We start from the raw sequence: 17,106 nt of genomic DNA, 5'->3' as shown, positions 1-17,106 counted from the left end.
CACTTTCCCTCTCGGCCTGGAGTCGCTGGGCAGCTTGTTCCCTCTTGGCCTGGTGTCTTTCCCTCTCGGCCTGGTGTCTTTCCCTCTCGGCCTGGTGTCGCCGTTCTGCTTGTTCCTTCTCTGCCTGACGGTGCAGTAGGATCAGCTTTAGGCGCAGTTCAGGATCAGCCGAGTTTAGTAGCTGTAGATCAGCTTCCAGAGATGTCATCTCCGTGTTCGGTGGATCATCCAGGACATCGTCTCCACTCGCATTCTGTGGCGGGAGCGATTCCTCCTCTGGCGTGTCGTGAGCTGCATCCGCTGGCGTTGGAGCACGGGCTTGCTCTGCCTCATACTCCTCGAGGGCACGAACTAACTGCTCCTTAGTCTGGCCGTTCGCCGTCTCGATGCCTCTGTGCTCACACAGGTTGAGTAGCATCTCTTTGTTTTGCCTTGCATAGCTGGATGCTTTCTGAGCCATCGTGTTGCAAAAATAAAAAGAAAAAAGGGGGGAGGGAAAGCAAAGTACCAAGTGTGTATCTTTGAACAAAAAAAAAACGTATATAGATTCTGCACTGAGTAGACTTCTGTAGGCTAGTTGCTTCTAGCAAGCTTCCAGCCTTTAGTACTCAGAATAGCGAGCTAAACTGCGTACTAATGTACTAAACGTTCCCACCACTGCAAGCCAATTATGTCAAGTAACGCCTGCGTATACGGTTCCCGACTGTGGGTTTGACCAGAACAAGCGGGGAGCAGCCTTATTCGAGCTACAAACAAGGCGGTGACCCCTAAAATGCTTCTTACTGCCACCACTAGCCGTTGCTAGACACGTCAACTCAGCTGTCGAGTGCTCAACACGCAATCTGCGTTTTCGTATTCGGGTCAGCTTTGCGCTTAGGCCGAATACGGGAACGCCACGCACCCACACACACAGTACAGTTGTACAGTAACACAGCACAATCAGGCACTGACTTGTAATGCAAGTTACACTGTCGTGCAGCAAAAACTAACAGTCGTTCCGAACGATACTGTTAGCCACTCCCACTCTGCTGTCGAGCGCAGAAGTGCCCCATACACACAATGCAATTACAATTTCATATGGTAGTGTTGCGCAAGCATACAATTAGGCATGGACTTATACACAGCTACACTGCAGTCTCCTCTAGGCTATGAGTGTTAGTTTAGTACAGCAGAGGTCAAGCTTATTAAATAATAATTTAATATTCCAGGAAAACGTGGAACAATGCAGAACAGAGTATATACAAAAGATTACAAAAAACAAAATAAAAAGTTACAAAATTAAGAGTTTACAAAGATAAAAGTTACAAAAATACACACACGGATATTTGCGTAAAAATAAAGGGGGGAAAAAAGGAACGTTACCAGCTTAGATTAGAACGTTGTTTGACGGGAGGACTCCGTTTTTCGTCCAGGAGTCACGATCATCCCTAGCTATGCGCTGCCTCCAGGAGAAGATACCTGTGACTGTTCTGGACCACCTTAAATAGTCTGAAGTGTCCCCTGGGGCATTTAATGTCCAGCCCCCAGAAACTAATGCAATTTCCCCCGTTTGTGACATCACCGAACGCTTGTCATAATCTTCCTGTGATATGCGAACTTCAAAGGGTTCCTGTTTCAGCTTTTTGAAGGTTGCAGACTTCACAGGTAAGATTGTATCCTGAGAACAACAAGTATCCTGTTTACACTTACAGATTTCAAAGCAATTTCACTTCCAGCCCACTATTCAGACTAAGAGGTAGCCAAACGCCTGTGTGGGCTTCAACCTGGTCAGGTAAATGTCTAAGTAAGTGTTTCCTGGCTACTGGCTAAGTAGACAGTTCCTAATTACTGACCAGGTTCCTTTGCCTATTGAAGGTGACTGGTCTATTCAATGAAGACAATGGCAGTTCCCTTGATCTCTGCCCGGAATGCAAATTTAATCTACATACAGACATTATCCAGGTGACACCTTCCAAAAGCCAGACTGGCTGACATACCTACACCTCTGACAAAATATACAGCAGATAGAAAAATGAAAGAAATATGTTCCTGTTATCCTTACATCACCAGCCTCATAACTAGCTGCTATTCCTGACAGTACTCATCGACAACAAGTTAAATAATCATACTCAATGCCAAGCCGCTGCAGCTAAAGCTAACAAAATGTTGGGATGCATTAAAAGGGAAATAAAAACTCGAGATGCTAGCATAATATTGCCCCTGTTTAACTCTCTAGTAAGGCCACATCTGGAATATGGAATTCAGTTCTGGGCACCACATTACAAAAAAGATATTGCAGTTTTAGAGCAGGTGCAGAGACGAGCAACAAAATTGATACGTGGGATGGAAGGTCTCACTTACCAAGAAAGGTTAGATAAACTGGGTTTATGTAACGATCGGTGTCAGCAAGAACTGATTTTCTGATTATTGGTGATCTGCAGTATCACCAATAATACAGATGTTATACCTAATTATGTGGTGATCTGCAGAATCACCAATAATGCAAGTATAGCAAGACACAGGACACCCAGGTGTAAGATAAGTGTTTGGTGAAACAGTAAATATAGATAGAGATACCCACTATCCCAGAGGAGCTGGTAAAAGGAGGTATCTCTAAAGAACACTGTAATCAGAACTCCAGCAGGCTGGAGACACAGATGAGTTAGTGATAGGTTCACCCGAGGAGCGAGTGATGCACAGTAAGACAATGTATACTGATCACTCGTGGAGCGAGTGATTCAGACTGTACTGCAGCAGGTGATCACCTGAGGGGCAGGAGATCCGGACAGTACTGTGTAGCTAGTCACCTGAGGAGCAGGTGATTAAGACTGTATTTCACCTATCTACCTGAGGAGCAGGTGATTAAGACTGTAATGCAGCTATCTACCTGAGGAGCAGGTGATTAAGACTGTACTGCAGCTATCTACCTGAGGAGCAGGTGATTAAGACTGTACTGCAGCTATCAACTTGAGGAGCAGATGATTCAGACTATACTGCAGCTATCAACCTGAGGAGCAGGTGATTACTGAACTGAGAATCCCTCACCAGAACTAAGCTCACTGGTGAGGGCAGAAGAGTCAGACAAGCAGGTTCGGCAACACACAGACAGATACAGTACAAAGGCAGAAGACTGAATCAGAGTGAGGTATAAGCTAAGTCGGCAACTAGATTAGATAGGCAAAGGCATAGAATCAAAAGACGGAAGAGTAGTCAAGGCTAGCAGAGGGTCAAAACAAATAACACAATTCAATTAGTACTTTAAGCTATCAACAGAATCTGGCTAAGTGTGGATCCCCAGCTCCTGCTGGTTCTAGCACACTTTCGGATCTGACTAAGGGTCTGAGTGCTAACACGTAGCATATGCAACAGCAGACGAGGAACAACTGACAGGCATGTCCTATATATACTGGGAGCGCTCCTTAGCGCCGCCCCAGTCACTCAGCCAATCAGGATCAGTGTTGGAGTCAACTGACCGGCTCATCAGCTTACTCCCCTTCTGCTTGCATAAAGGTCCTGTCTGTGCACGCGCGCGTAGACCTCAGTCTATGTGCGACTGAGGGACCAGGCAAAGTTCCATTATGTAATAGCGCGGTGGAGGCCGCTGGCTGAGACGCGGGGATAGCCGCCATGCCGCTCAGCGCTGCGGCGGCCTCCCCTGCATTCACCATAGTCCCAGGCACAACTCCATCATGCACCTGCGCAGCGGAACCCGCCGGCTGAGACACGGAGATAGCCGCCATGCCGCTCCCTGTTGCGGTGGCATCTCCGCTATGCTTTACAGTACCCCCCCCCCCCCCCCGAGTAGTGGACCCCGGACACTTCTTACACAGCTTTTCAGGGTATCGCTCATGAAACCCTCTCTTTAGATCCTCGGCATGCATGCGGTGATCTGGAACCCAAGTTCTCTCCTCTAGACCATACCCCTTCTAATGGACCAGGTACTGTACAGAATTCTGCACTAATCGAGAATCCAAAGTCTTCTCGATCTCATACTCAGGTTGATCGTCAATCATCACAGGAGGGGGGGGGGGGGGTGAGAGGAATGCACCTGCACAGCAGGCTTCAACAAGGAAACATGATATGATCTCACACCACTCATGCTGGCTGGGAGATCAATCATATATGTCACATCATTAACTCTTTTGCACACCGGATATGAGCCTACAAATCTGGGTCCCAACTTGGGTGATGGTTGCTTTAACGCCAGATGCTGAGTAGTGTTGGGCGAACAGTGTTCGCCACTGTTCGGATTCTGCAGAACATCACCCTGTTCGGGTGATGTTCGAGTTCGGCCGAACACCATCAGGTGTTCGGCCAAACCGTTCGGCCACATGGCCGAACTAAGAGCGTATGGCCGAACGTTCCACGAACGTTCGGCTAGCGCTGTGATTGGCCGAACAGGTCACGTGGTTCGGACCCGAACGCGCTCTGATTGGCCGAACGGTCACGTGGTTCGGGTAAATAAATACCCGAACCACGTCATATCTCCGCCATTTGTCTGTGGGTTTAGCTTTGGGTAGGCAGGCAGGGTAGTTCGCTCTCCAGCCACGCTAGCCAGGGTCCCCCCCAGTCATTGTGTGTCGCTGCTGGGAACAGTAGTACACCGCTCGCTCAGCCACACTATATATAGCATTGGTTACTGCCACTGTGTACCTCGCTCAGCCACACTATATATAGCATTGTGTTTACTGCCACTCTGTGTACATGGCTCAGCCAGACTATATAGCATTGTGTGTACTGCCACTGTGTACCTCGCTCAGCCACGCTATATATAGCATTGTGTTTACTGCCACTCTGTGTACACCGCTCAGCCAGACTATATAGCATTGTGTGTACTGCCACTGTGTACCTCGCTCAGCCACGCTATATATAGCATTGTGTTTACTGCCACTCTGTGTACACCGCTCAGCCAGACTATATAGCATTGTGTGTACTGCCACTGTGTACCTCGCTCAGCCACGCTATATATAGCATTGTGTTTACTGCCACTCTGTGTACACCACTCAGCCAGACTATATAGCATTGTGTGTACTGCCACTCTGTGTACACCGCTCAGCCAGACTATATAGCATTGCTTACTGCCACTCTGTGTACACCGCTCAGCCAGACTATATAGCATTGTTTACTGCCACTCTGTGTACACCGCTCAGCCAGACTATATAGCATTGTGTGTACTGCCACTCTGTGTACACCGCTCAGCCAGACTATATAGCATTGTTTACCGCCACTCTGTGTACAACGCTCAGCCACACTATATAGCATTGTTTACTGCCACTCTGTGTACACCGCTCAGCCAGACTATATAGCATTGTGTCTACTGCCACTCTGTGTACACGGCTCAGCCAGACTATATAGCATTGTTTACTGCCACTCTGTGTACACCGCTCAGCCAGACTATATAGCATTGTGTGTATTGCCACTCTGTGTACACCGCTCAGCCAGACTATATAGCATTGCGTACTCTGCCAGTCAGTGTGTATATTGCTGGGATCAGTAATACTCCACTCACCGCCAACCACTATATGAGCTCACCATGAGTTCCTCAGAGACCTCCGCTGTGAGCAGCACTCCCAACAACAGCAACAGCCAACGCCCCACGCAAGCTATAACATCCACCCCAGCAGCCAGTGGTCAGCAGCAGCCCTCCCCGGAGGAGAACTTTGTGTCCATCGGTCCGTCGCCAGAGCGATTAATGAGGGCTGCCATTAAGGAGATGATGGGGCCTGATGTGGAGGAGGAGGTCTGGCTCAGGCCAGCATCCCAAGTTAATGTTGAGGACGATGAGGGGTCTGTGTCTGGGGATGTTGGGGTGGCAGAGGTGGTGGGTGGGTCAGACTCAGGAGAAGAGTTGTATGATGAGGATGATGATCGGGACCATCTGTATGTGCCTCAGAGTCCGACCCCGGAAAACATGTTGTATCGTGTGTTTAGGTACTAAAATCTGCGTTCCCACTTCCCAGTACTGCCCGCAGTGCCCGGGTCCACGGATCCATATAATTTTTTGGGCAGCACTATCAAACTGTGGTACTATGAGTGAGTTGCCATGGTCCTTCTGTGCTGCCTGTCACACTCACCGTCCGTCTGCAGATGGATTGTTCAACACAGCTACGCCATCTGACATGTAGTCCTGGACCTTGACCATCTTCTCCAGGCGATTGGTGTTGGAGGACGTGGAACTGCCCGATTGCTGTTCTGTGGGCTGCTGCATGGGTGTCAGAAAATGTTCCCACTCCAAGGACACTGCCAATACCATTCCCTTTTCGGCACTAGCAGCAGCTTGTGTTCTTTGCTGCCCTCCTGGTCCTCCTGGGTTTGCTGAAGTCAGTCTGTCGGCGTACAACTGGCTAGAGAAGGAGGAGGATGTCAATCTCCTCTCTAAAGTCTCCATCCTCAAGGGCCTGCTGGAATTGTTCTATTTTTGACCTGTCTGACACTTTCTTCAATCAGTTTTTTAACATTGTGTTTGTATAAACTGGCTATAAACCCAGTAATTGGTGTTGTCCAGATTCCAGAATAATGAATAATAATGAATAGTGAACAATGTGCGGGCCGCGTTCAATGCAGTCTAGCATGAATTGAGCCATGTGTGCCAGAGAGTCCTGCCAGACTCCTCTGTCTTCATGTTCTTGTGAGCGTTGTGATTGTTGTGATGCACCATATTCGTCACCAGCATCACTTTCTTCCTCTTCTGCTGTCCATTCCCGCTAAATTGTGGAAGTCCAACGTGCACCGCTCTGTCCCTCGGCAGTGGGGGCATCCAATTCCTGCTCCAACTCCAGCTGTTCCTCGTCCTGTTCTTTGTCATAGCTGGGACCAGCGTTTCCTGAGGCAGGTTGCCTGATGTTGGTATCATCACGCTGATCGTTTTCATCTTCAGAATCCCCCACTTGCATCATGCCAGCGGTTTTCCATCTTCAACATTGATTTCTTCAGTAAACACAGCAGTGGTATTGTAATGCTGACTGTAGAGTTGTCACTGCTCAGTCACGCAACGTGGATTGCTCAAAATTTTGGAGGACTTGGCAGAGATTCAACATGGTGGCCCAATCAGATCCACAGAAGCTTGGTAGCTAGCTGCTGGAATGCGCCTCGGCACTGCGCAAAAGCGTGCTAGCATGTGCAGCGTAGAATTCCAGCGCGTAGGGAGGGACATCACCCAGCGAGCGATGGTGTGCTAGATTGAAGCGCTCCTGCATCTCTTGGTGAGTCCTTCAGAAGCGGTACTGGACTTTTAACAATGTTTTTTTTTTTTTCCTTCAACAGAAGATCTGCCACGTTGGAGTGAGGAGGACGCCACCGACCCCGACACCAAGCTGAACCCCGGCGAACTCCAAGCAGAGGATCTTCAGGAACCCTCAAGGCTTTGAGCAAGCTGAGGAGGATCAGCAGTCCCGACGAGACCTCTCCTCATATGCGACTGAGTGCAGTGGAGCTCCCCAGAACAACCTCTCAGTTGTCACTTTGTCACTGGTCACTTTGTCACTTTGTCATTTTGTCACTTTGTCACTTGTCACTTTGTCACTTGTCACTTGTCACTTTGTCACTTGTCACTTTGTCATTTTGTCACTTTGTCATTTTGTCACTTTGTCACTTTGTCACTGGTCACTTTGTCACTTTTCACTTTGTCACTTGTCACTTGGTCACTTGTCACTTGGTCACTTGGTCACTTGTCCAGATGATCTCGGTACACCTCCTGCGATTCAAATTCCTGCACACATTGCTCTGGGATTTGGGTGTGATGAATGATGCATCTAACTGGCCACCGGAGGCAATTAAGGCCTTCAAAACATTGAAAGCAGCTTTCTGTTCCGCCCCCATTTTGCGTCATGTTGAGTTGTTGACGTCATGTTCATCCTCGGCCTCGCCTTGCATTTTATTGCGAGGTGCATTTTCCACAAAAAAAGGTTGTGAATCCGGGCACAACATTTGTGGCTGTTCCATTGACCTTTCACAGGTAGAAGATTGTGGGGGTGGGAATAGCTCCTCCGAATAGGCCATTGTGTCCTGAAAACTACTCATTGCATTGCTTTGCGCACACATTTTTTTGTCCTCATGCAAGGCCTGAGTTGCACCTGAAAGCGTGGCCTTCTCTTCCTGCGCCTCCTCCTGTTCCATCACGTCTGCTGCTGCTGGGCTAGCGTTGACGCCCGGTCCCTGTTTATTGAACCTCTTATCTTTATTACATTTATGACTGCATGGCGGTAAAAAGCATGCTATACGCACGCTTCTTGTCCTCATGCAAGGCCTGGGTTGTTGTGTCTCAAAAAGCATGGCCTTCTCCTCCTGCGCCTGCTCCTGTTCCATCACGTGTGCTGCTGCTGCTGGGTTAGCGTTACCGATACCTTTTCCTGGAACCTCTTCTCTGTATTACATTTATGACTGCATGGCGACAAAAAGCATGTTACCTGTGCAAAGAAACATGACATTTTCCACATTTAAAAGACAGTTTTTCCTTTGAAACTTTACAATCAATTTTCTCAAAAACTATAAGCTCTTTTTCAAATATTTTTTTTCCTCTTGTACCCACTCCCAAGGTGCACATGCCCTGCTAATTTGGGATATGTAGCATGTAAGGAAGCTTTACAAAGCACGAAAGTTCGGGTCCCCATTGACTTCCATTATGTTCGGAGTTCGGCGCGAACACCCGAACATCGCGGCGATGTTCGGCGAATGTTCGTGAACCCGAACATCTAGGTGTTCGCCCAACACTAATGCTGAGTAGACATCCACACCATGTCTGCTGGAGAAAACTTCTATTCAACAGACCACCTTTTATCTGCCTGTTATTTCTGCGTCTGAAAGGCTTTTCCCAGATTTCTTTTTACAAGCACCCAGATCTCCTTTAATGCCCTTTGCCAATCCTCTAGAGCCGGGAAAGGGGAGGATGCCACTGGCAAAGGAGAGAATTTGGGAGATCTCCCTGAGACTACCTGAAAAGGAGAAAAACCTGAAGAAGAACTCTTCAGGTTATTATGCGCAAATTCCACAAATGGCAAGAACTTTACCCAGTCTGACTGGGCATCTGCTACATAACACCTGAGAAATTGCTCCAGGGACTGGTTAACTCTCTCAGTCTGTCCTTTGGTCTGTGGGTGGTAGCCTGATGAAAATGACAAGTCCATACCGAGCTGTTGGCAAAAGGCTCTCCAGAATTTAGACACAAACTGGACTCCCCTATCTGACACCACATTCTCCGGAATGCCATGTAGCCGGAAAATGTGTTGGATGAAGAGATCAGCCAATTCCTGGGCCGAGGGGAGTCCTTTCAATAGGATGAAATGAGCCATTTTACTGAACCTATCAACTACCACCCACATGACCGTCTTGCCCTCAGACCTGGGGAGTTCTCCTACAAAGTCCATAGACAAATGAGTCCATGGTTCACTTGGCACTGGCAACGGTTGTAGCATACCTACTGGTGCTTGACGAAAGGGCTTATTTCTGGCACACACAGAGCACTCTCTCACAAACTCTTTGCAATCTAATGCCAAAGAAGGCCACCATACACATCTGGCCAGTAGATCCTGAGTTCGAGCAACTCCGGGATGCCCTGCATTCTTATGGGCATGAAACAACTGTAGGAGTTGTAAGCGAAAGGGAAGTGGCACAAACATTACTCCCTCGGGCTTCCCTTCTGGGATATCCTGCTGGTAGGGCCCTAAGGTAAGTGCCCAATCCTGCCAGGTTTCCGTGGCGGCCACCACCAATCTTTGAGGTAAAATGGTCTCAGGGGTTGCTGGCTGAACTGTCTCTGCCTCAAAGCACCTAGATAATGTATCTGCTTTGACATTCTTACTGCCTGGAGTATACATTATAATAAATTTGAACCTTGAAAAGAACAAGGACCAGCGAGCCTGTTGGGGGCTAAGCCTTTTGCCCCCCTCGATGTACTCCAAATATTTGTGATCAGTATAAACAGTAATCGTATGTTCTGCCCCTTCAAGCCAATGACGCCATTCCTCAAAGGCTAACTTAATGGCCAAAGAGCTCCCGATTGCCGATATCGTAGTTCCTCTTGGCTGGAGAGAACCTACGAGAAAAGAAGGCACAGGGATGCAGTTTGCCTTGAAGGCCAGAGCGCTGAGACAGCACAGCCCCAACCCCAATTTCTGATGCATCCACCTCAATGATGAAGGGGAAGGTGACATCTACGTGTCTCAAAATGGGAGCAGAACAAAATAACTTTTTCAATGTAGCAAAGGCTGACTGTGCCTCAGCTGACCAATGGTAAGTGTCGGCCCCTTTTTTGGTGAGGTTGGTGAGGGGTGACACCACAGAAGAAAATCCTTTGATGAACTTCCTGTAGTAATTGGCAAAGCCCAGAAACCTTTGGAGTGCCTTCAATCCTACGGGTTGAGGCCACTCCAATACAGCAGAGACTTTTTCAGGGTCCATGGAGAGACCTGAAGTGGAAATAATATATCCCAAAAAAGGGACTTTAGTGACTTCAAACAGGTACTTCTCTAATTTTGCATACAAGAAGTTCTGCCTCAATTTTCTCAACACAAACTTCACGTGTTTCCGATGTTCTGTCAGATTGGGTGAAAAAATCAGTATATCGTCCAGATACACTAATACAAATTTCCCTAGAACTTCTCGAAAAACTTCGTTGATCAACTCTTGGAAAACGGCAGGCGCATTCCACAACCCGAAGGGCATGACCAGATACTCGTAATGCCCGTCAGGCGTGTTGAATGCCGTCTTCCATTCGTCATCGTCCCTAATGCGAAAAAGGTTGTATGCCCCTCGTAAGTCCAACTTAGAAAAAATACTGGCATTGGTAACTTGGGCAAACAAATCGTCAATCAATGGCAGTGGATAACAATTTTTTACTGTGATCTTATTTAACCCCCGATAGTCAATACAGGGTCAAAGCCCACCGTCCTTTTTCTGTACAAAAAAGAACCCAGCCCCAGCAGGTGACCGGGAAGGACGGATAAAGCCCTTGGCCAAGTTTTCCTTAATGTATTCCTGCATTGCCAGCTTCTCTGGCCCCGACAGATTATAAAGATGACCTCTAGGAGGCATACAACCTGATCTTAGCTCTATGGGACAGTCAAAACTCCGGTGTGGCGGGAGTTTATCTGCTGATTTGGGGCAAAACTTGTCAGAAAATTCTGCGAACTGCACTGGCACCCCTTTCACCCGAACCTCAGTGGCACAAACAGCAACTTTCTCCAAACAATGATGATGACAAAGGGCTGACCAGCTCTGTAGCTGACCTGAGGCCCAGTCGATCTGAGGGGAGTGTAGTTGCAACCAAGGCATACCGAGGATTATGGTAGAAGTTGCCATTTGCAGGACAAAGAACTGTAGTTTCTCCTTATGTAGAACCCCTATTTCACACAATAACAAGGGAGTCTGGGAAAGAGGCGGTCTACATTGTAACGGAGAGTTATCTACTGCCGTGATCAGAATCTGACGGTCTAACGGGAGTAAGGGAATCCCTAATTTTTTGGCAAAATCATAAGCTATAAAATTGGCTGCAGAACCTGAGTCTACAAATGCTTCTGTGGGTGTGGCCCGACCCTCCCAGGTAATGGAGCAGGGAAGTAGCAAACGATTATTATTTAGAGGTACCAACGGCTCGCCTAGGGCATTACCTCTGACTACACCTAGGTGGCAGCGTTTCCTGACTTTTTAGGACAATTCTGGACAATGTGACCCTCCTCAGCACAATATAGTCAGAGTCTCTCTGACTTTCTGCGATTCTTTTCCACTTGAGTTAACCTAGAATGACCAATTTGCATCGGCTCATCTTGTGGTGACAGAGGTGGAGAAGAGGCGTAGGAAATAGATCTCAAAGCGTTTTTTCCACGGGTTAGTTTTTGATAGCGAATGCGGCGATCAATCCGCACGGCCAGTGAAATTGCCTCGTCCAAGGATTTAGGCTCAGGATGCCCTAGCATCAAATCAGAAACTGCATCGGACAACCCTGACAAGAAACAATCTAATAAGGCATACGTTCCCCATCTAGCTGACACAGCCCACCTCCTAAACTCTGCGGCATAATTCTCCACCGGATTACGACCCTGCCTGAGAGTCTTTAGCTTCCTCTCAGCCGTAATAGCCACGTCCGGATAATCGTAAATAACGGCCATGGCCTTAAAAAACTACTGAACTGAGGATAAAGCCTCATGCTCTGCATGCAGACCATATGCCCATGTTTGTGAATCTCCGGACAAAAGAGTCTTTATAAAAATTCCCCTCTGGTTCTCAGATCCTGACAGATTAGGCCTTAACTCAAAATAGGATAGCACACGATTTTTTAAATTCTGAAAGTCAGATCTATGTCCAGAAAACTTCTCTAGTATGGGCATGCGAAGGTCCGTTACTGGAGGGGATCGCACTGCATCAATAGTCGTTTGAAATACCTGAACCGTCCCAGACAGTTGAGTAATCTGAGTCTGTTGGGTAATGATCACCCCGGCAAGATTGTTTACCGCAGTGGGCAGGACTTCAACGTGACTATGCAGTGCGTCCATAATGTTTGGTCTGCTGTTCTGTAACGATCGGTGTCAGCAAGAACTGATTTTCTGATTATTGGTGATCTGCAGTATCACCAATAATACAGATGTTATACCTGATTATGTGGTGATCTGCAGAATCACCAATAATGCAAGTATAGCAAGACACAGGACACCCAGGTGTAAGATAAGTGTTTGGTGCAACAGTAAATATAGATGGAGATACCCACTATCCCAGAGGAGCTGGTAAAAGGAGGTATCTCTAAAGAACACTGTAATCAGAACTCCAGCAGGCTGGAGACACAGATGAGTTAGTGATAGGTTAACCCAAGTAGCGGGTGATGCACAGTAAGACAATGTATACTGATCACTCGTGGAGCGAGTGATTCAGACTGTACTGCAGCAGGTGATCACCTGAGGGGCAGGAGATCCGGACAGTACCGCGTAGCTAGTCACCTGAGGAGCAGGTGATTCAAACTGTATTTCAGCTATCTACCTGAGGAGCAGGTGATTAAGACTGTACTGCAGCTATCTACCTGAGGAGCAGGTGATTAAGACTGTACTGCAGCTATCTACCTGAGGAGCAGGTGATTAAGACTGTACTGCAGCTATCTACCTGAGGAGCAGGTAATTCAGACTGTACTGCAGCTATCAACCTGAGGAGCAGGTGATTCAGACTATACTGCAGCTATCAACCTGAGGAGCAGGTGATTCAGACTATACTGCAGCTATCAATCTGAGGAGCAGGTGAATACTGAACTGAGAATCCCTCACCAGAACTAAGCTCACTGGTGAGGGCAGAAGAGTCAGACAAGCAGGTTCGGCAACACACAGACAGATACAGTACAAAGGCAGAAGACTGAATCAGAGTGAGGTATAAGCCAGCAACTAGATCAGATAGGCAAAGGCACAGAATCAAAAGACAGAAGAGTAGTCAAGGCTAGCAGAGGGTCATAACAAATAATACAATTCAATTAGTACTTTAAGCTATCAACAGAATCTGGCTAAGTGTGGATCCCCAGCTCCTGCTGGTTCTAGCACACTTTCGGATCTGACTAAGGGTCTGAGTGCTAACATGTAGCATAAGCAACAGCAGACGAGGAACAACTGACAGGCATGTCCTATATATACTGGGAGCGCTCCTTAGCGCCGCCCCAGTCACTCAGCCAATCAGGATCAGTGTTGGAGTCAACTGACCGGCTCATCAGCTTACTCCCCTTCTGCTTGCATAAAGGTCCTGTCTGTGCACGCGCGCGTAGACCTCAGTCTATGTGCGACTGAGGGACCAGGCAAAGTTCCATTATGTTATAGCGCGGTGGAGGCCGCTGGCTGAGACGCGGGGATAGCCGCCATGCCGCTCAGCGCTGCGGCGGCCACCCCCGCATTCACCATAGTCCCAGGCACAACTCCATCATGTACCTGCGCAGCGGAACCCGCCGGCTGAGACGCGGAGATAGCCGCCATGCCGCTCCCTGTTGCGGCGGCATCTCCACTATGCTTTACAGTTTATTTAGTCTAGAGAAAAGACGCCTTAGAGGGGATCTAATTAACATGTATAAATAAATCAGAGGGCAATATAATAGCTTGGCGGATGAGCTTTTTGTCCCTAGGCCTTCTCAGAGGACTAGAGGACATGATCTGCGCATGGAGGAAAAGCGATAAGGAGGATAAAGCCATTTATTTAGGAAAGAGTTCTTTACAGTAAGAGTGATTAAGATGTGGAATGCATTGCCACAGGAAGTAGTTATGGCAAACTCTATACCTGCATTTAAAGGGGGCTTAGATGCTTTCCTTGCGTTGAAAGACATCCATGGCTACAATTACTAGGTAATGCCCAATGATGTTGATCCAGGGATGTTATCTGATTGCCATCTGGAGTCGGGAAGGAATTTTTTCCCTTTGGAGCTAATTGGACCATGGCTTGTAAGGGTTTTTTCGCCTTCCTCTGGATCAACAGGGATATGTGAGGGAGTAGGCTGGTGTTGTACTTTGTTCTCTGGTTGAACTCGATGGACGTATGTCTTTTTTCAACCAAAATAACTATGTAACTATAGTGGGATGAGAAAGTTTAGGCAACCTTGCTAATCATCATGATTTTCCTGTATAAATCGTTCGTTGTTACGATAAAAAATGTCAGTTAAATATATCATATAGGAGAAAAACACAGTGATATTTGAAAAGTGAAATGAAGTTTATTGTATTTACAGAAAGTGCGCAATAATTGTTTAATTAAAATTAGGCAGGTGCATAAATTTGGGCACTGTTGTCATTTTATTGATTCCAAAACCTTTAGAACTAATTACCGGATCTCAAATTGGCTTGGTAAGCTCAGTGACCCCTGACCTACATACACAGGTGTATCCAATTATGAGAAAGAGTATTTTAGGGGGTCAATTGTAAGTTCCCCTCCTCTTTTAATTTTCTCTGAAGAGTAGCAACATGGCAGTCTCAAAATAACTCGCAAATGACCTGAAGACAAAGATTGTACACCATCATGGTTTAGGGGAAGGATACAGAAAGCTGTGTCAGATATTTCAGCTGTCTGTTTCCACAGTTAGGAACATATTGAGGAAATGGAAGACCACAGGCTTAGTTCAAGTTAAGGCTCGAAGTGGCAGACTAAGAAAAATCTCAGATAAACAGAAGCGACGATTGGCGAGAACAGTCAGTGTCAACCCACAGGCCAGCACCAAAGACCTACAACATCATCTAGCTGCATATGGAGTCACTGTGCATTGTTCAACCATTCAGCGCACTTTACACAAAGAAATGCTGTATACGAGAGTGATGCAGAGGAAGCCTTTTCTCCACTCACAGCACAAACAGAGCCTTTTGAGGTATGCTAAAGCACATTTGGACAAGCCCAGATTCATTTTGGAATAAGCTGCTGTGGACTGATGAAACTAAAATTGAGTTATTTGGGCATAACAAGGGACGCTATGCATGGAGGAAAAACAACACAACATTCCAAGAAAAATATGTGCTACCTACAGTAAAATATGGTGGTGGTTCCATCATGCAGTGGGGCTGTGTGGCCAGTGCAGGGACTGGGAATCTTGTCAAAGTTGAGGGACACATGGATTCCACTCAGCATCAGCAGATTCTGGAGACTATTGTCCAGGAATCAGTGACAAAGCTGAAGCTGTGCCAGGGCTGGATCTTTCAACAAGACAACAACCCTAAACACTGCTCAAAATTCACTAAGACATTCATGCAGGGGAACAAGTACAATGTTCTGGAATGGCCATCTCATTCCCCAGACCTGAATATAATTGAAAATCTGTGGTGTGAGTTATAGAGAGCTGTCCATGCTTGGAAGCCATCAAACCTGAATGAACTAAAGATGTGTTGTAAAGAGGAATGGTCCAAAATACCTTCAACCAGAATCCAGACTTTCATTGGAACCTACAAGAAGCATTTAGAGGCTGTAATTTCTGCAAAAGGAGGATCTACTAAATATTGATTTAATTTTTTTTTGTTGTGCTCAAATTTATGCACCTGCCTAGTTTTGTTTAAACAATTATTGCACACTTTCTGTAAATCCAATAAACTTCATTTCACTTCTCACTGTATCACTGTGTGTGTCTCCTATATGATATATTTAACTGACATTTTTTATCATAACAACCAACGATTTATACAGGAAAATCATGACAATTAACAAGATTGCCCAAACTTTCGCATCCCACTGTATATATACGGCATATATATTGTACATTGTGTGTATTTTCCTGTATTGGAGAAAAAAGCATGCTAGTAAATGCTTTATCACCTACATCAATATCCTGCCGAGCCAACAAAACGAAAGGCATTTTCTTAAATGACAGTAAGTCTATTAGTGTTGGCTTTATAACAGAAGCCTCCTAGTGTTAGTGGATAATAAAGTTTTGTGTTACCTGGAATAGAGCTAAAATGATGTCAGGACCTGGCAGTTTTCTAGTTAGCACTGACACTTCTAGGAAACAAGATAAGTGTCACTACGGCAACGTGTGAATTTATTATGCCCCACCTTTGTTGGTAGATAGTCTCTGATGTATCCTTCATAGAAAAAAATGATCAGCCTTTTATTCTATATCAGTCCTGGCAGGAATTCATATTTTCCCGAGATTCTCCCGTATTTATTTCTTTACCACGGCTCAGAAGTCATGTATTGATATTTCAAAGTAAATGCAGTGCAGTTAGGAAAAAAAATACAGTTCCCAAGAGTCTGAGGTATATACAGTAAAGGGAAGGCTGAATGTTTGCACTGTAATTCCTGGCATGCTATTCTGCACTGCACATATCTGAAAAATCAGAAATATGCTTAGATAAAAAAAAAATGTTCCTATGTGGATGATCGTAAACACATTTGCAGACTTTTGGCAACTAGCTGACAATCCAGTGCACCTGAACTATTTTTTGTGTATTTTTTTTCCTACATTACAGTAATTTACATTCAGAAGCTGTATATATGACCTTGCGGCACCCCTACTGCTTATGTGCAACAGCCTTCACAAAAGTCCCATTTCTGTACACAAGCCAATTTCCAAGGCCTCTGCCCAAATTCCTCCTGGTCTTACAGCGTTGTCACTGCTTAGACTAATCATGCATCTACTGGTTCAGTGTTCTACAAGTAGAACCTGTATTCTACATCCATATGCACTTTCCAGCTAGGAAATCA

General features: G+C 46.4%; 1 long non-coding RNA gene across 1 annotated transcript in view; it reads right to left on the bottom strand.

Moving 5' to 3' along the window:
- The window catches only part of LOC137570751 (uncharacterized), a 32,985-nt gene extending 16,591 nt beyond the window's left edge, over positions 1-16,394 (bottom strand). The window contains exon 1 of the long non-coding RNA XR_011031162.1: positions 16,343-16,394. This is a non-coding gene — a long non-coding RNA (uncharacterized lncRNA). The remainder of the gene's footprint in view (positions 1-16,342) is intronic.
- Positions 16,395-17,106: the final 712 nt, after the last annotated feature.

The sequence above is a fragment of the Hyperolius riggenbachi genome, chromosome 4 (genome assembly GCF_040937935.1).
Source record: "Hyperolius riggenbachi isolate aHypRig1 chromosome 4, aHypRig1.pri, whole genome shotgun sequence".
NCBI lineage: Eukaryota > Metazoa > Chordata > Amphibia > Anura > Hyperoliidae > Hyperolius > Hyperolius riggenbachi.
The sequence above is the reverse complement of the archived record's forward strand: the minus strand, read 5'-3'. Positions and strand labels throughout refer to the sequence as shown.